Here is a 20,232-nt window from a genome sequence, read left to right as displayed (position 1 = left end):
GTTCACTGGCTTTGATAGGAGTCTGGCCCCTGGAACGAGTTACTAACGACCCAGAAAGTTGCTTCTTGGGTTATTGGTGCAGGTTGATATCCGCTGAAAGCAGCTGTCACTGCAGTGGAACCCGGTGCTAGCAACTGATAAACACTTCAACTGTGATAAAAAAATTAAAGTGGAAGAAAACAGCACATTAGTGCATAGGATATCAACGGGAAGATGATATCAAAGAACAGGGCCAGGGATAAAATTAGACTCATTATTAATACTAAATCAAAAATATTACAACAGTAACACTGTTTAAATATAGAATAGGAATTAAGGTGTAGCCCAGAAATGTTACAATTACAACTTTTTGTAAAACATCTATGCAAATATATACAGTATATACACACATATGTACATATACATACATATATGCATATAAACATATAAATCAATATAGGTACTATTAAAGTGTAGTATGTACTGTGTATGGGTCACATGATCATGCCAAAGTGAAGCTCACAAGGAGTAAATATTTGCTTCTCCTTGTGAAGTAAATATTAATGAACAAGTATATTTTCTCAAGCAGCAGCACTAGAACACACGGAATTTGTAATGTTTTCAGACACTGTTAATTCCAATAAATTAAATAAAAATGGAATTATAACATTACAATGTCAGTCAAAATTATGAGTTGAGCAATGATGTTGAGGCAAAATTGAATTGTATATTTTGGTTCCATGGAAAACTTTTTAAAATGTATTCTTTGTATTTTGAAGTGCTACAAATTTTTTTTAATTCATTCCTAAAAACAATTTACACCCGCAAAACCTAAGGCTGTGATTTTATGCATATCAAAGGAATAAAAAGGAACTAGCCCTGATGTGTGAGCACTGCGTGAGGGGAAGTTGCAAACGTGGAACCTAACATTCTCGGAATAATGGCTGCATATTTGGGAAAAAAAATACAACAAATGACAAGGAGCAGTAAGGTGGGGTGATGTAGTCCTAAAGGGGGCGCTCCTAACCTATGTGTCTGGACTGGGCGAGGATGCTGAAGTACCCAGAGAAATCTGAATCACACATAAGGAAAACCCCAATTTTTTTTAAATCTAAAAGGTCAATAATAAATATAGAACTAGAATATTGACTGAAGTCAAGCTTTTGCCTTGCATGTTTTCTTCTTGACCCTATTTGAGTGAGACTCCAGTTTCCACCACAAAACACAACACCTAAGCAGCCTGCTGAGCCTACTAATCACACAACTATGCCACTGACCTCTCCACAAGGCCAGCACCGTTTAATGAGATCCATGGCTTTGATTCATCAGGCTGCCTGAAGGGAGAGATGGATCAACCATGAGTCCTGTCCTTCTCTCTCTCTCTCTCTCTCTCTCTCAGACAGATTCTTATCCATGCAAACACAAACACACAACTAAGTAGACACATTCCCTGGAACACACTGCCGTGGACACAAACGAAGTACACTACTACAATAATGAATGCTGCAGTGAACAGTGACAAGGGGGTTACCATATGCGCACCAGCATGTACAGGGGAAGTGGATTCATGACCACAAACCGTGAACAGCTACAGCCTGAGAACTAACTAAATCCAGCTCATGGCAGTTGGAGCACATGAACCTAAGCTCTGTCTAGCTCAAAGAATCAAACCCTACCTTGTTAAGAAAAAGCCATGGAAGTTGGTGGTAAGATTGGACACAGCCATGCTGGCTCACAGACAGAATTGAATTATTGATCAGTAAACAGACTGTGTTATTAGAAATCCATGGGATCAGGCTTGAACTGCCCGGCTCCCCCCAGGGTAAAAGACAATGTGTGGACTCAACATGCATGCACAAATGTATGTACTTTATGTGGCTGAAATCACATGACTTCAAATAGGAGAGGGGGGGGGGGTTTAGTAGAGTAGAAACTGTGGACTCACACTCGGAAAAGACAGCACTAATGGTGAATCGATCATGTTGGCTGGGGTGATGCATACAGAAGGAAGGCCTCACCCGTGCTGTGCTGAGGGAGCTTTAACTGCTCACATACTGAGTGAGTGGCTTTCACTCACACGCAGGCAGCAACCCAGCCACCGTAGCGCTCAATGGCACAAACCTAAAGAGAGTGGCGTGCTATTGCTAATAATACTTCAAATTACAGAGCCATTGGTGAGGTTGGAGACACAAACATGACCTACACAAGGTACATAACACGAGATGAGTGAGAGGTGGTATCTGAGACTTTCCAAAACCTTTTCACAGCTGCTTAGAGGGAGATACTAGACACTGTGACAGAATGTTAAGAATTTGGTTCCATACTATAGTGTTTGCGCCTCAGGTCCTTTAAAGAGTAACATAAACAGTAACCAAAGACACCAGCAGCACAGTCATATCTTGTGATGCCAAAACAAAATGCTGTTCTTCATGATTTCATCGCCAGAGAAGAAAAACTGCATTCACCGGATGTAAATGAAACAGCTAGTCACCTTAATAATCTTTTTTCAAATTTCTAAGACACAAAAAGGCACACTTTCTGCATGACACCATCTTCAACAATCGTGCTGTTTTGGTAATTTGAATGTTCCATCAAATCCTGTGTTAAACAGATGTATTATTTTAACATGCTATTTAAGAGTGATGAGGTTTTCTCATTGAGTTGGAAGGTGACAAAACACTTTGGAATCCTGTGAGACCCAAGACATGAGTTCATTTTCTTCCACTACCCAACGAGAAGAGTAATTAAACAGCAGACGCAGAAGAATGTGTGGTCCTCACTGAAAGCCAAAACAGGGACAGTGTGTAAAACAGAACAGAGCCTTGTTAAAACAGAAACACAAACTCAGTAGAAGAAGAAATGAAGTGAGCAAACAGTGGGGATGGTTATAAATAGGTCATGACTGGGCTCTGCAGCAGTAGATAGCTAAGTACACTCACCTGGTCAAGAGCTTATCTGTTTTCTTCCAATCTTTGTAGAAGGCAGCCTAAAACTTGGGGGGGGGTCGAAGCCCCCCCCCCCCCCCCCCCCCCCAGCCTAAAACTGGGCAGGGGGGTTAATCAAAGCTAGTGGTTTGTGGAGCTAATTTAGCCCAGTGTTACTGTATACAGTGTTACTCCAGCTCAAGCTTAAGAAAGCTTCATCAGGTTGTTTGCCATGTGGGGAGGGAGTAGACAAGGTCTTGGTAATAAGGTTCTTTAACCTCACCGGCGGATCTGCTCCACTTAATGACTGTAATTAAAGGGCTCTGCTCCACAGACGGATCAATGACGTGCTACGAGCACAGACGTAGCATCGACGTAGCTATAACACAAGGAACCGACCACAGACATGAGGTAAGAACTTTTAAACCTGGATGCATTTAAGGCAAGCATGGGCTATGGTGGCTTGTCAACATTTAGGCTTCGTAAGAGAACCATGCGTCTTTGATTCTCTGTCTCTGTAGTATTTTTTCATAACATTTCCTTAAGCTTGAGGCTGAGAAGTGCAAATGTAGTTAGTCTTAAAGAGAAATACACTGTAAAGTAGGTGTCACAGGACCGTAATAAATTTGGCAAGACATGCAAATTATGTGCATGACCATCACATGGCTGACTAGCTGTACACAAGCTAGAAAGGGATGTATGAGAGGAGAGAAAAAGGTGGTCACAGCAGTTTGGGTTTTGCAGACACTGGCACAAAATAACAGGCAACTTCTGTGTTTTGAAAGAGGGAACTAAAAACTGTCCAGCTTTGAGGCCCAGATGAGAAAGAAAAGAATAATGCATGTCATCATAGCTGCATGAATAAGGAACTGATGCTGGGGGGCAAATGCAGGCACCCCAGACATAGAGCTATGATGACACCTCCACAGATATGCATTTCAGAAGACAGCTCTGAGCCTTGGGCAGGTTTCAAGCACCAGGATTAATATCCACACCGACCATAGACACATGGTGGAAGAAAAGTCTGTGGAGAGAGTAGAAAAACCGACTCGACTGAAAATAAGTTGTGGAGCACGAGGTGTTGTGTGAAGTCTACTCTGTTGTTTTGCCGAATTTGGGAACTAGAAAGTATGTTATGATTGCAGCACTTGGGACTTCCACAGTGTTCTGTAACTAAGGCCATGGTTGGCTGATTAGACATAGCTGACATTCCTACAGATCACCACCAAACCACAGAGAGTTTTGGTCCAACACAACATTCCAACTCAAAAAGGGCAATAACAAGGTAAAGTTACACTGAGTCATGCTTCAGGTCTTCATGAGTCAGCTTTGTTGATAAAAGAACAACAACATAGGGCTCAGCACCAGACTAAATTAAATTCCAATTACCGTCACAATCTCCCATGCCAATTTTGTCTTTTGATATCAGTTCCTCTTCCTTATACTCTGTGATGCCCTGCTAATTTGAAACTGTTGCCACACACTGTTTTACACACTTTTACAAAACTTATCTTCTAAAAATGATTCAGAAAGTCCCACCTCACACTTCAAAGGCCATGCTTCCAAATATCGCCCACCAAGGTTGTATTTTTGGCAGTGTTACTACTGCTACAAAGTCTACGACCTGAGCATAACAGTCAGTCAATGTACAGATGATATCAACAGGGTCTGTGGCATTTAACTAGATCCTCGGTGACTTTAACAATCGCGGTAAGGACACATTTTAATAGGTCCCTTCTGGATCATAGGCCGCTGAAAGGCCATGACAGCCTCCTAATTTAACTGGGACAAGGACATGATGATGACAAATAAAATATTTCATTTTTATAATAGGATTTCCCTGTAATCTTATAGGGGCCTGTTAAACTGGGGTGGGGGGGGGATATTTTATTATCAAAATCTGAATTTAGACTATTACAACACCCAAGCCGCCCATTTACACTGCTAACACTTTCATCCACATCATTCCATTTATCAATTTTAGATGTAATTTAAAACACACCATAGTCAGTAATAGGTTTTTTCTTAAGTGACGAGCACATTTTTTCACCATCACAAATTCTCTTAGTTTGATTCAAGATTGAAAGAGACAACCAAAGAGACATACACCCAGCCTCCAGCAGTGCTGCCAACGCCATGTCCACTTCCAGCTGCCAGTAAAGTGCAGCAGATGCCAGTGATAATAGGGACAGCATATGGTTCCCCGAATATTGGTATTGCTAAAGTTATTTTTGACCATGTTCTGCCAACCATTTTTATACTAGCAATTCCAAATGTTATTCATTGTACTGTCACAATAAAATATGACATAACATAAAACATATTGTCTCCTGTCTTCTGTTTCCTTTTTAACAATATTCCTGCATGGGAATATATCAACAAATACTATTCTTACATCAACTTGATTGATTGATACAGACCACGATTTACATCTCTCTTTTTTTGTATTTTATTAACAAAACTAGATTTTGCACTATTTCATCCAGTTTACACATGTGGGTCAAAAATTACCTTTTTTCAAAGAAGGATTTTGAATGAAATGACTGCACATAGTAACAATAATTTCCTTCATATAATCAGCCAATCACTGCTTTTTCTTCATGCTTGGTTATGTTGCCATCAAATTGAAGTTCAGAGCTATGAATTGTCCGTGACGTGGACGGCTTCATGATAGGTGGTATGTCTGTCTTCAGGTTCTTCTCCGGCAGTGACTGGGTCTGAGTTCTCTTCAGAAGACACAAGCAAGTCCTCTACGTCATCAGAAGCATCTTCATCATTGTGGAGAACATGTTGACTCACAGCAACTCTCAAGCACACTCAAAGCACACAGTAATGTGCATTAAAAGGGTTAACGCAGACAAATGTGGGCAAACATTTTGACTTGCGAGCCACAGTTATGCTAAAATTTAACAAGGGGGCCAGTGAGGGGCAGATAGATGGAGCGTTCATGTAAACTAAGATAAATGACGTAAAAATCATGCATAAAGGCTAAAATGCTAAAAATCTTTTTCTACACCATCTATTGTGGAAACATGGGTATTACAGAGACAAGGCAGAAGTATAATGATAATTTGGAAAAGATTGGCGTTCCGGATTAAAAAGCTGAACGGGCCGCATCAGGCCCCCGGGCCTTAGTTTGCCCGTGTCTGGATTAATGAGTCATCTTCAACTTTTCTGCCTTCAGGTTTTTGTGACCTTCAGCTCCAGCTGCTGCCCATGAACAGACTCTTCAGGCATCTACCTCTCAGCTGGCCTGGCTCACTTTTACTATTTGATAATTAATCACCCAGTGTAAGTGGGGAAAAAAGAAGGGCTAGTGTGTCATGGAAAATACCCAATTAAAGTCAACTTAGGAGATGTCAAACTAACTGTAGAGGTGATAATTAAAAACGATCTTGGCAAGAGGAAATAGGTCAGCTTGGGGTTTAACTGTAAATTTACTCACAATGATAAAAATGAAATATCCCCTGTGGTTTCCAGGCTGGGACTACATGTCACTCAACATTGAATAAGGGTGTGTACACACATACTTGTAGTTGGTTTGCTTATGTTGGTGCTAAAGCATTACAGGTGTCAATTTGTTTATTTTGCTAAGATAATGTAATATTCTGATCTGCTGCAGTAAAAGCCAGGGCTTTCTTCTTGCTTTGTTCCAAATATAAAATAGTAACCAAAATAATCATGTCCAGACAAAAACCATTATATTATTCCCTTGTAATGACTGAAAACAAACTGGTAAAGTTTCAAAAACCTCCTTGAACCACTACCACCCACAGAGTCGCTGCATGGTCTGTAAAAGTCCTTGCTTGCAAGTTGAGGATTGATATCTTCTGCCTGGAGTTGGGCTTCAATGAATAAACTGCTTCACAGATTTGTCACCGAACCTGCTGCGTAGTGAAGGGATATTTTATTCTGCTGTTACTTCATTCCCAGAAGACATTTCCTTAATGCACTGGCCTTAATGTACCTGTCTGTCTCTTGTCTGCATTCCAAATCAATCCCATTCACATCATTGTGTGTGCCACAAAAATGTCACTTTTTCTACTCCTGGTCCACTTCCCATTTTCCAGTGGAAAACACTGAGGCCTGTGAGAAGTTAGAGAACTACAGATATTCTTTTTGAACAGCATAAAACATTTCTAAATCAAAAACGCTAAATACCTAAACCACTGCCAAATTACCTTTACTTAATAAAAAAATAGGCACCTCTTTGTGTGTACGAGAGATTGCCAGCATGTCTTTTATCATGAAACAAGACTTAACATCAAATATTACACTGATTGAAGCAGGCTTGACCAATTTGTGGGCTTAAATAAACACAATTCTGACAGAAGTATGTGCCAGACAAAATTACCAAAGCAAAAAACAGAACGTGTTCTCTGCTCTATTCTCCTGCCAAAAGGAGACTTATGAAGAAATCTGAACCTGGTTTCTTAAGGTGGGATGAAGGTGACCTCTAAGTAGAACCATCGGTGCTGAGAAATTTCCAAATACTAGTATGGCATCAGGGTTAGGGTTAGGAAAATCACATCTGGATAAGAGTTTTTTCTGAAGAAGTAGGTCTTGTTGACAGTGATCAGATAGCATCAAAAGCCTTGGTGATATTTGTGTCTGTGTCAGTCTGTCAGTTCCGCTGCCATGGAAAAGTAGGTGAGGGAAGGGAGAACGGGGCCGTGTCTGTATTGTGTATCCATCACCGGTGTTCAGTCCTTAGCTATGCCACCCTCAAGGCTAATGACAGCCAACACCACTGTTGTTGCCCAAATCCCTCTGTAACAGTACTGGCCATCATGTTTTCCTCTGGGATACGGACATCACTAATCCCTGTGCATCACATCAACAATCTGCCTCGACCAGGTTTTTAATATGGGGATGCCTCAGTTCTAATACATAACACCCTGCCCATAACTTATCAACTGAGCAATTAAGGCAGATCTCCTACCACGTGAATCATTTATGCCTTTTGGGGTGGGGGCATGTTTACAATATTCATCGTGTTCCTCTTACTCAAGCTTGAAGAATGCAAGTGTTTAACGATAGTTAAAGGTGGAGAGAAGGGTGAAAGAGTCTACAGCAGCAGCCTGAAAAAGAAAGTAAGTCCAATTGCAATGTGGTCTGAAATGAACATGGATTGAAAGCCACGATACCATTAAGTCCTGAGATACATTTGACCACAATGTCTCAATATAAGGTATGGAGACATGCAGACAGCACAGGTTAAAACGTGAAGAATGGTGAACAAAAAGCTGTTATGGTTGGCTGATGCCAAGAAGGAGACAGTGAAAGGCTGGTATCTTCTGTCCCGAGACTCATGGCATATCCTGCCAGTGGGGGGCGGGGATGAAAATTAGCATGATAACACCTCATGGGTCTGTCTGTTATACATTAGCTTTGTTATCTCTGGTGAAAAGGAGAAGGAAGAGTGTTGAGTGGTACAGGTGACAAGTGTTTGCTGTGTGAAGTGCAAACAACGCATTAGAGCAACACTGTGAGGGTGACAAATAAAAAGGCAAAGGTAAAAAAAAAAAAGAAAAGGGAACAGTCCAGGCCAAGGTCATAAAGTCCAATGTCACAGGAGGCAGCAGTAAACCACTGAAGATAGATATAAAATATAAAATAAAATATAAAAATCAGGACAAAAAAAAAAACCAGATTGGACAAATATCTAGCTGACACACCCTTAATGTGTGGGACTATTGTCCGTGAGATTACGTCTAACCAAGATAAGCAAATGGCCTTTCCCATGCGCCACACACCTTTATGTGGTCATCAAGTTTAACATGTCCATGCTGGAGAGCAGTGCTGTGAGTGAATAAGTAATTGTCCCAGTTTTCAAAGTGAAAATAGGCCTGACATATAAAGACAAGACAATTCCATTGAAAAATAAAATAAAAGTGAAAGAGAGGATAAAGTAAGTCACTTGAAATGAACCAGTGGCACATGCACTATTCATCTGTCGTAGGCTGTAGACAGGAGGCGCAGGATTGTTGTTGCTCATGAGGATTATGGTTTTATTTTCAAAATGAAAATGACAGAAGTCAGTAATTCACTGAAAAGGAAATAACAGAGGGGGATGGATTCAAATCCGTTTTTGACCTCAAAAATATTGCACTACTCTGAAATGGAGTGCACGCTTCCATTAGATGACATGGTTTGAAGCTATTCTAGAAAATGTGTGACACTAAAAAAAGGATGGGATGAACTCTGGCTTACCCAAAACATGCAGGAGCTTCACAGCTGAGAGCTCACTGGCCAATAACTCACTCTCTCATTTTTCTGAGTTGGTCACAGGCTATTTTACTGAATCCAAAAATACTCATAGTAGCTCTCGCCACAGGTTTTTTTTTCTTTTCCTGTGGCCTATAACTATAAAGGATAACAGTTTATTATGTACATGTATGCTGTGTTTGTTATTCTTTTGCATGGCATTTGCATTCTTCCTTAGGTTAACGTGTTATAAAAGTATTCAACATCTTCATGGAGGACTTAAATCTATAATGTTCCCTATTCCCTTTACATGTCCTGAACAAACATCTTGAAGTTTGGCATCTTTGTCTCTGAAACAGTTGCAGAGAACAGAGGAAAAACATTTATCACCCCTCTCCTGTGGGCTGATAAGGTGTCCCTATTTATTCAGAGTGGAAGAGATAAACCTTGAATGAAGCATTGTGGGGCATGGAGAGTGTGGAAGAGAAGAAGAAAGAGAGGGGTGTTGGAAAGAGGGAAACGCTCGGGGAGCAGCTTGGTTGATAATTGCCCATGTGTTCGTGTGAGCAGATGGCATCTACTAAAAAACCATCCCTGCTCAGTGAGGAGACTAGCGGATGACCCCCTGTTCTGACCCCTACTTCCAGCCACTGTTGCTATCACTGGCAGTAGCCTCTCTTGCCTCTTAATCCAGCCTCACCCTGACACTGCAATTTGTAATTTTCTGGGAATAATCCCTTGGAGACAGAGCATCCTAAATACAGCAAGTCTGTGAACAAGTGGGCAGGAGATGACATGGTCAGCACATAAAAGGATGATTCAGGGACACAAAAAAGGCATTACAGTGGTCAGTTGAAGGCTGCGCCAGGGACCAAGAGATACAGACTGACAGAACTGCACAGGAGATTCAAGAGGGGCATGAATAGTGCTTCTGTCTCCTTGTTCTCCGAAGAAGAGACAGGACAGCAGAGGCAATGGGGGGGAAAGTAAAACAAACAGGAAGCAAAGCTCACTACTACTTCTGTCTCCCCAGCTGCTGATGTACAGCCCAGTGTCCAGAGGTGAGGAACACAGTTCACACCGCCATCCCTCACTGAAATTGCCTGTGTGAGGGGACAGACAGCAAATCCTGAGGCTGCGATGCCGCTCTGGAGAAGGGAGTGTCTGAGCTTAACTGAAGGGCAAGTTTACACTCATGTAGGACTATGACATATTTCAACCATAGACTCCGTCACTGCCATATTAATAATCTACAAGTTTTATGATAACACTTCGCTCACAGCTGCTATGTGCATAGATGTTGCGTTTTTGTTGCGCGTCTGTGGGAAATGGACACAACAGCAACACCTCCGGTATTAAAATGAGAAATAATTAGTAAACAGTGCTATGAGGCAGGGGAGGATGAGTAGCGGAGTTCCACTCCCACACCACGGGCTATATCCATGAAGGAGAATTCCACACCAGGCTCCACAAACTTGCTGTTCGGGTTTACCGTAGTTTTCTTTTGTTTATCATCATAGTACATGACACTTTCAGCATTAATGGAACTTACCTTATTAGAAAAAATGTGCAAGGATATTAAAAGCGAACATTCAGGTCCTGAAGATCAGCTCCCGTCAAACGTATTTAAATAAAAATTGTGAAGTATGTCCGAAAGTAGGATCACGTATCACTTCTCCCAACAGGTCCTGTAGCTGTTTACGGGAAAGGCACTATTCCTTTAACAAACGATCCCAACAGTCAATTCCTGGTGAGACGCGGCGCGGACAAGCGCTCAACAAAAGACTGGCTTTCTTGGTATCTTTGCTCCACGCCCAGGTGCCGAGTCACATGGTGTGCTCCAGGTGTGTGCGTTTCCAGGAGCCGTGGATCAGTGGGCAGGGAGGGACACACCTGTGAGATCCGTTCGAGCGTCGGCTCTGACTGACTGTCATCAAATTCCAGGGGGTTGTACTGAGAAGGAAGCGGGGCCACGGCGGGAGGAGCACAGAAGGAGAGCAGACTGGAGCGCAACCCGAGAGGGAGTATTCCCCTCCCACTGCACTCTCACAGCCGCGGTGTGGAGACAACAAGCCGGGAGCAGCACAGGAAGAGTCGAGAAGTTGTGTTGTGGTTCCGACCACGCACCGAAATGTGTTTCCCGAGGGCGGTGATGGAGGAGCGGTGTGGCAGCAGTGGTGCGCACAGTGTGGAACGGACGCAGTGGATTGAAGGGGCAGTCAGAGGGCTTTACATGTCGACATGTTCCCGTCCAACCCGCTGTACATTATATGTACCGTTATATCATACTGTCATACCATACTGTGGAGTATAAAGTTGTGAGGAGATCTTCAAATAAATAAGATAATAAATAGAATAGAACAGACAGTGAAAAGACTCAGATTTTTTTTTGAAAGTTCTGTGCTCCACTCTAATCAAAATGTCACCAACAAATGGACTTTCTTCAATGACGAACAGTAGAACACGGTGTTTGTAAACGTCACATTGTCAATATTCAGAAGATGTTTTGTGCAAGACTCCAGTAAATACCGATGCAAACAGGAAATTGAATAAATTGGGAAACAAATAAAGTAGCTGTTAACATGAACACAGACCTGTGTTTGACTCTAATGTTAGCACAACTGTCCTCTGAGACGGCACGTGTTTGCCGACTCTCCTTAATTGCTGCAGCTCAACAACAACAATGCATTCACATAGTACACTAAGAGTCACATGGATATACAGACAATGTGATATTAAAAGCAGTGGCTGGTATAGTGTATAGTCAATCAGGGTTTACTTGCAAAATCCTGCTGGTTGCATAAGACACTTGTCACCAAAGTAATCCAAAATGTCCCAGTTTGACACTGTGCCCACACATGCACCACAAGAAGCAAAGAGCACCTTGAGATTGTAGCTTGCAAAACTTTATATGAACACAAATTATTTTTAATTTATTTATTTATATATTTTTTGGCTTTGCTGGTAAAATGACCTCTTTTCCTATGACCGATTGAAGCAAAGCCAAAAAATGCTGAAGTTGTACATCCAGATTCCTTTCCCATCATATTGAGCTCAACTACCAGCATTAAAATATCTTGTTTTGTTGTAAAACAAAGCTGCTCATGTCTCATTCCCACATGTCATCAGCAGATCTCATGATGAATCATATCCAGCTGTGGTATTTAAGACTATAAATTCCTACCCGAGTCGCGAGTCTTTAGTCACACCTTCCCACAAACAATACACTGGACATGACCTCACTGTCCAGGCAGTCACAGGCACTTGCATTGTACCAAGAAGAAACAAAGAAAACTATTTTGTTTACATCCAGAAGGAGTCCCATGTTTTTATCATTGTTGATCACGTTAAGGTCACACGTTATGACCTTATTTGTTTGTTTATGTTCAATAGTAACAACTGAACATTTAGTTTCTGTTCTTATAAATATTGGCCATATCTGTCTAGGTATTCCATTTCGATTGGCTGTTTCACCATCTGGGATGGCTCAGCATTTTATGCCGAGTTTCTCTTAAAAAAACCAAGTATCGGATAACACTGCAATTTTTGAAGCCTAACTTTATGACTGTGAGTTGTGGCTTGTTGTGTGGCAGAGTGTCAGTCCTTTTTTTAGTGATTTATGGGCATGCAAATGAGACTGTCTGTTTTGGGAGATGTGCTGCTGTTGCCCAGTGGGCCCTGGAGCGAAGACTGGAGACAGTGTGGGAGTGAGTCAGTCTCTAACTGCTGACACAGGCGCAGGACTGGCAGGGATTCTCAAAGGAAGATTGGGAGATGGCCTTCACAGGTCTTCACATTGACTGATGAGATCAAGGAGAAAGTAGGCCAGGCCAGACAAGTGTCAAGCAAACAGACATCTAGCAATAGAACAGGAGAGACAAACAGTCCCTGATCACAAACAGAGCGAGGAGAGTGGGAATCGCAGGCTAGAGCCAGAGTGTTTTGGGTCTGAGTTCAATATGTCCAAACCTGTTGTCTGAAGAGTAATGATGCTGCTAAATCCTGGAGTATGGTGGACTGGAGGATGCCAGCAGACAGAGCAGGCCAAGCCCAGCTCTCTAAATTCACGAAAGGGGAATAGAAGTTCACATTGTCTGGCGAGATAGTCCGACTGCGGTGACATTTTGATCAATGTGCCTTTACCTTCCTGCAGCTCATCTTTATGTCGCTTGAATTGTGATGATCTGTTATCATGCTGCTGTCAAACACAGCCATTCATCATGTGGTGCCTTTCAGCCGGTCTAGGATGTTTGAGTGTTAACATACAACACAACCGTATTTATGGTGAAGCTCGTCCATCGTGGACCTATCAAATTCAAGGTTCATAGTTCAGAGTCTGTTGTTATGTGGTTACACTGCCCTCTACAGGTTGCTCAAGATTATTCACATCTATTTGATGCTTAAAATAAACATATAATAAATTAACAATAAACACACTTCTGCAAAGTCATATGTATTGCATTAAAAATAACTGGAATCCAATGCTTTGGGTTCAACAGATATGATATACGGATCAAATTAAGTGAGATAAAACCTTGGAAGCTAGTTGGCTTGTTTTCTCCTTCACTTCACATGATCCTAATTGATGTATTTATATCTCTTTCAGAGATACGTCTTTAGCAGATTAGGCTTTGTTACTCATACCCCATTTGGTGCATTACTTACACTGGTCGATCTCACCCAGAGCAGAATAATTGTTTAATTGCTGCATTTATTTTAAGAGTAGATGAAGTGACCTGTGAAGTAATGAAGTGTTGAAGTGAAAGCGAAAGTGAAAGAAACAGAAAGTGAAATGCCACATTGGACCTATATTATATACCTATATATTAGATGATAGATAGATGGATATATGGATGAGCTTCTGCAGTTTTAGCATATAACGGACAGACAGTCTTATGATGCCACACTGACTAGCTCTGGCAGTGGCGGTTCTGGCAGGAGGGAGTGGGCTGGTGTTAACATTCTGCAAGCATCCGTTTGTCCGAGAAAGGAATAATCTAAAGATTGAAAATTCAGAGCTGCAAGTTCTTGGTGGGACATGTTATGTACACAGATTGCTGTGTGGTCCCGATTTGTTTAAATAAGATTCAGAATAAATCACTGTGTCTATGGCTCGACAGGGGAAAGGACAAACCCAATCGCCCTAGGAAAGACATTTGTCATCGTTTATCTGATGTCCTTCATAATTATTCCATTACATAACACCATCTAATCACAGTTCCCTCATCTCATCCCACACTGTGCAGGTTTCCCAACTCAAAGTTGAACCATCCTTATGCCTGTAACATTTCTGATGTGATGCAGCCCAGATTATGCAATGGTCTGCCTAAGGTCTGCCTAAGGTCTGCTGACCAAACAGCTCAAATTGGTTTATTTAAATGCCATTGTGTTTAACCTCACTGTGTTCCTATGTCCCTTACTGTAGAAGCCAAGTTGGAAGAATAGTTATATGAAATAAACTCTGTCCTTGGTGCTTCTTGGGTTGAACAAAGAGAGCTTTGTCCTCCTTAGGTGTGGATGAAACAGTAGCTGGCAGAATTCATTACAGATTAGTTAGCACAAACATGGTGTAATCCCCTTATCTGCATACTTACCTGTCCCTGACAGTGATCCAAGCTCCTGTCTTTGAGACTCATTGGCTTGACACTCTGACGGGAGCAAATCCCTGTTTAATGTGTCAGCCAGGACAGGTCTTTACACCCGGAGCACCACTCAGTCTGCTGGAGCACTGACATTATACCACTACTGCTTAAAAAAAAGTCTAATATTCACACAGAATACTATAGTAATGCATGCCATATGGTGTGCAAGCATATGAACATTAAAGGCTTTTTTCCATTCTGTACCAAAAACGCATGCAGTAGTGTTTCTCTAAAAGGTGATTATTTCTTCAAAAATGAAGAATTTGCTTAGATGCAGGTTATTTTGTACATTAAAAGGGAAAACATTTTCTTTTAAAAGTTAAACGTTTTTGAACTACTGAATGTAAGAACGGTTAAGTCGGTTAAATAACACTGTTTCAATTATATTAGATCTAGTAGTGTAAAGAAGTGGTTGTACTTACATCTGTTTAAATAACGCAAAAAATCGTATGCAAATCTAACCTTGACTTGACTGTGTTTTACTCGTGGAAAGAGTAAAATAAATTAAATCGTTGTTGGGTTGTTTTTAAAGTCGCCATTTTTCCTTTGGCCAGTGGAACAGGTTTAGAGCTGCTAGTGCTACCCTCTGGTGGCGTTTTGCGATCACGACAAGAATAACGCAACAATTTAAATTTGTGCACATGAAAACTAATCAGTATTACAACGTAAATATTTTTCGAAAAAGAAATCCTACGCGTGACGAATAAATTATATTCTTTTTCACGAATGAGAAAACGGCGTGTGGAGAGTGACGTCACACGGGTCGATCCCATCATGCATTGCGCTATGTGAAGTATAAAACGAACTAAATATAAGATATAATGCCAACCAGTCAATGTTATTTTTGGATTTTGAGTGGTTAATGTTTTGAAGTATTCAGCGTACATTGTGTTCTGATGTAGACGTTGCACCGTGACTGAAATCTATATAGGCTAGATAGACAACCGCTGTTCGGCCGTTACAGAGTCAGCTTTGCGCAGTGGCAGTATCGTAGCCTATGAGGTTTATCCGAGGCGCGATTATTGCTAGTTGAAAACTTTACCCAATACCCCGCCTTGACGACTCTCTGAGTCGGCAATGGCAATTTTTGACGGTCTCTACGGAGACTGATCTCTTTGTCAAATATAATACTATAAAAATACAAGTAGGAAGGATCAGCAGTAAACGTTAGTAAATTACGTCATTTCCGGTGCAAGGTGCTCACATCACAATAATGATTTACTTGTTTAACGATAAGTATGCAGATCTTTCCAAATTTATTAGTGTTAATCATGACTGCATCGTAATGTATAAGACTGCGCACATCACATTAACGTGATTTTTTTTTACAACATACATACAGTTATGTAAATAGGAGCGATGTCTATCCGTATCTATTACGTCGCTGTCCATGTTACTGCGGAGTACTACATTTTGACCTTATAGATTCAACTCCTTGCTTCGTGTGTTTTTCCTTGATAGTAAAATCGAACTCTGGACAAAAGTGATTTCAGTGTAGTTGGACGAGCACACTGACGGACGAGGTACTACGTAATATCCGATTCAGCACAGCACAAGAACAAAAGCATGGAATGTATACCCGACGCTTGAGAATGGACGCTTTTAAACTATATCTTAATACACTATTATTTGTTCATTATAACAATTTTAATTTACACGGGGATATTAATCGATCGATTAAAAAACATTGGCTTTTGAAAGAGACGCGGCTGATATCCGTGTCCAGGAAACCAGGGGCAGCTGACATACACGTAATTTCCGGGTTTAAACAATGTAAATAAAAACCCGTAATAGTCAAAAGTGTGTCTTTTTAACAATTCATTACAGCGTTTTGCATATTGTATACGTATAAAATCTGTCACAACTGAAATTAGCTGTTTAGAATACTGCAGACTGGAAATACATACAAGTGATAAACATTTTTTCGAGCAATGTTCAAAGTCTGCAAGCATTGTCATCTTGGACATACTCTATACATAAACAGACTGAAAATGTGTCATTGGCTCTCCGCTGTGTTGTCTTAATTCGTAGAATGCAACCCAACACCCAAACATCAGCCGAGTGAAAACAGAATACGGTGAAAACCATGACACAACTATACGTACAGGACAGTCACCACCTCGACGGCGGCGTCATGACGTTAGCTTTGCGCAGTGGCAGTATCGTAGCCTATGAGGTTTATCCGAGGCGCGATTATTGCTAGTTGAAAACTTTACCCAATACCCCGCCTTGACGACTCACTGAGTCGGCAACGGCAATTTTTGACGGTTTCTAAGGAAACTGATCACTCTGTTAAAAATAAATAAGATGGATATCTGGTGTAGTAGAAGTCATTGACTGAAACGTGGAGGAGTGAAATCAGCGTTGCTGATGAACTTCTTGTTATTTTTCACGTGGTTGACTGAGGGCAAACACATTATTGTGATTACGTATTTTAATCACTCACTCATACTAAAAAAAGAAGATATATTCACCTCTTCACGGCTTTAGATGATTTCCTTTTTGGTAATAGTGCAGGAAACGTGTTAGGACAGGAGGGGGCGTCCTGACACCAGATATCGCAATGGAAATGTTGTTACGTGTGGACATCATGGAAGCAGGCAGGACCCAAATGCGATACCAGGGAGATTTTCTTCAAGTGTAGCACGTTTATTAACAAAGTGCAAATTAACAAAACAGGAAAAGGTAAACACTACACGGCACGGACTTCTTCGAAACATGACCAACTAGGAACACAGAATACAACAGCACATTGATCCAACAAGGACAGAGTGAGGGAGAGAGGTATATATACAAGGGCACCAGGTGATACCAGTGAGACTAATGGCAGAGACACAGTTGAGTGTCATGACACTAACTCCCACCAGCAGAGAAGATAGGAAAAGGGAACACAGACAACCATAACAAATATATTAACTATAGCAGTTTGGGGAGAATTAACAAATACAAAGAAACTTCTACCATTGTATCTGACAGTTACCTGTGACACGTACAGTATATGCTTTTAGAACCTTGATCGTCCTTGATTTTACAACACGCTGGATTTAAAAGAGGCAAATTTAATTTAATTTAATCAACATTTATCACATCTTTTGTTTTTTATGTGTACTGCGGAGTACTACATTTTGACCTTATAGATTCAACTCCTTGCTTCGTGTGTTTTTCCTTGATAGTAAAATCATTTGATGTGTCAGGACAGGGGTTTTAGGATAATTGTTATGCGATGTACTTGTGGTTTATCGATCTTCAACCCGGGTAATCTCACTGTCGATACAAAATTATCAGGTTTTCAAACAAATGAAGCAATTGTTTGTCTCGATCTGAAAGAAAAAAAAGAAGAAAAGAAATGAATGCTTTCAACATTGATTCATGCTGCATTCACCTGAAATACTCCGTGAGGCACTTGGATTCCCTATCCATTATTCCCATTCACTGAACATTACTCAGCTGCACCAAATGGAGTGTAATAGCTGCTGCTGCCTGGCTGCCTGTGTGTGGTTCCCACTGACCTGCATGTTACCCAGTCTTTGGTACGTGTAAGAAATCATGGTACTTGCTCAGACAATCAATGTCAAACACAGGGAGCACCGTCCTTAACCTATCACAGCTCCGGGCAAATGTCACCTTTAAAATTTCACACTCAATGGTAAAATGGAAAAGAACCGCATTGTTCTTTGTCACCGACAGTTGGAAACCTGCCAAACAGAAAAATAAAGATAAAATGAACAGCATCACAGCACTAGTTTCTAGGTAACCATGTGACAGTGTGAACAATTGCTATGGTAACCACCACATCCTCTCTCAGTCTTTCTGCTGAAAACTGTGAGAATATTCTCTTTCCTGAGGACTGTTTTTTTTTTTGCTTTTAATGTTTGACAGCGGTGGAGGAATCCACTGTCACGTCATGAGAAGTGATTCCCTCCTTATTACCAACAGTGTATGGAATAAAGTCAGACAGGTTCATGCAACAAATGGTTCATGATTATCTGTCACTGGTTGAGCTCTCAGCTTTGTGATATATTACTACGACTACTCTGGGTACCAGCAGATATCAGAAAATTGCATTTCAGCTTAGCCTTAGAGTACGAACTTCACTAATATTCATTGATGTACTGCTCTACTTCAGCCATTGTATTGTAATACCTGGGATTTTTGAGTTTTGAGTACATACGTTCATTTAAAAAGATAATGCATTCATATATATGTATTTATATATATACATATACACGTATATATAATAGTTCTGCAAAATAAATTCTCTCGCATATTTACTTTTTGTAATGTTCACACTCTAGTGGGCCACAATTGTCCCAAAATTGAACAGGGGGGCCGAGTCAGGAGCAGATAGATGGAGTATTTATGTAAACTCAGATAAATGACATGTAAAAGTCATTCATAAAGGCCAAAACGCTAAAATGCTTTTATCATTTTTCTATGCCATCTATTGGGGAAATGTAGGGATTGCAGGGAAAAGGCAGAGGTATAATGATAATATAAATAAATTATACAATTTGGAAATGTTTGGCAGGCCGGATTAAGAAACTGAATGGGTTGCATCAGGCCCCCGGGCCTTAGTTTGCCCATGTATGCTCTAAAGGCAGCCGTTACAGATAACGTCTTGCTGTAATGACTGTGAAAAAATATTAAACATTTTTTTCTGCATTGTTCTCATGAGTCCAATGTTCTCCAATAAGCACCTGTTTTATTAAAATGAAAATTGTGTTTTTAATCCCTGTTTGAAAACGCTCTGTCAGTTTCAGGGCAGCAGCTCAGTTGGAGTAAACTCTTCAGCAGGTCTTTTGTCACAAACCCATTTATTTTTATTTCAAATGTTCCAAATGGGGAAGAAAGGAGGGCTCGTTTCAAAGAGTACGACACATCACAGGTTATTCTATGAGGCAGGTGCATTAGAGGCACTTTGATATGCAGGCAATTATGGATATTTCTGTTGCATCACCCGCTCCTTCCTCAAAGAAGATCAGAAGGATTCTTTTTTTTATTTTATTCTCTGCAGAAATGTATGGATCACAACAGTGGAGAGAAACATAACAAGTCGTCAGGTTATTCAGCACTCTTAATTAAATCTGCTGTGATCCTCTTATGTCATCTTCTTTGTAATCACAAGGTGGTGTTTAGGGGTTTGACCCTAATTAGCTGCTTCCTGTGACACCGTGACACCCGTGGTTACAGTCTGATTCAGATTTAAAGATCCAAACAACTAATTTTTGCTAGTGATCCAGATTACCTTTTTTTGTTTTGCATATAGAGATATATTTTTGTTGTTTTTTAATAAGTTTACTAAAAGTTTAACACGGGTTATCCTGACAGTGTTTTTTGTTTTACTTAATACTTTTCTATCTAGAGCCAAGTAGAAAAGTGTGTGGGATTATTTGGCCTTAGTGAGGGAACTGACTGTGCTGTACTAACCACAGCTCTGTGTTGTAGTTTTGTTAAAGACAGATTTCCTGTGTTTGGGGTAA

General features: G+C 40.7%; 1 protein-coding gene, 1 long non-coding RNA gene and 2 other non-coding genes across 5 annotated transcripts in view; 3 read left to right on the top strand and 1 right to left on the bottom strand.

Annotated features, from left to right (window-relative positions):
* Nucleotides 1–17,968, bottom strand: part of plxnb2b (plexin b2b) — a 120,793-nt gene extending 102,825 nt beyond the window's left edge. The window contains exon 1 of one of the 2 annotated variants that reach the window (XM_025055901.1): nucleotides 17,227–17,968. The gene's annotated coding sequence lies outside the window, so the exon portion shown is untranslated. Of the gene's footprint in view, nucleotides 1–10,662; nucleotides 10,803–17,226 lie in introns of those variants that run through there. The other variant, XM_008312255.3, reaches the window with a different exon arrangement.
* On the top strand, nucleotides 3,035–16,739 carry LOC107988686 (uncharacterized). The gene is made up of 2 exons (XR_001760161.2): nucleotides 3,035–10,171; nucleotides 10,796–16,739. It is a non-coding gene; the product is annotated as an uncharacterized LOC107988686 (long non-coding RNA).
* On the top strand, nucleotides 15,721–15,858 carry LOC112487176 (U4 spliceosomal RNA). The gene has a single exon (XR_003050005.1). It is a non-coding gene; the product is annotated as a U4 spliceosomal RNA (small nuclear RNA).
* On the top strand, nucleotides 16,895–17,032 carry LOC112487180 (U4 spliceosomal RNA). Its single transcript, XR_003050009.1, has one exon. It is a non-coding gene; the product is annotated as a U4 spliceosomal RNA (small nuclear RNA).
* Nucleotides 17,969–20,232: the final 2,264 nt, after the last annotated feature.

The sequence above is a fragment of the Cynoglossus semilaevis genome, chromosome 6 (genome assembly GCF_000523025.1).
Source record: "Cynoglossus semilaevis isolate Cse_v1.0 chromosome 6, Cse_v1.0, whole genome shotgun sequence".
In the NCBI taxonomy this organism is placed as follows: Eukaryota; Metazoa; Chordata; class Actinopteri; order Pleuronectiformes; family Cynoglossidae; genus Cynoglossus; species Cynoglossus semilaevis.
Note: the sequence above shows the minus strand (reverse complement) of the source record. Positions and strands in the feature narration are given on the sequence as shown.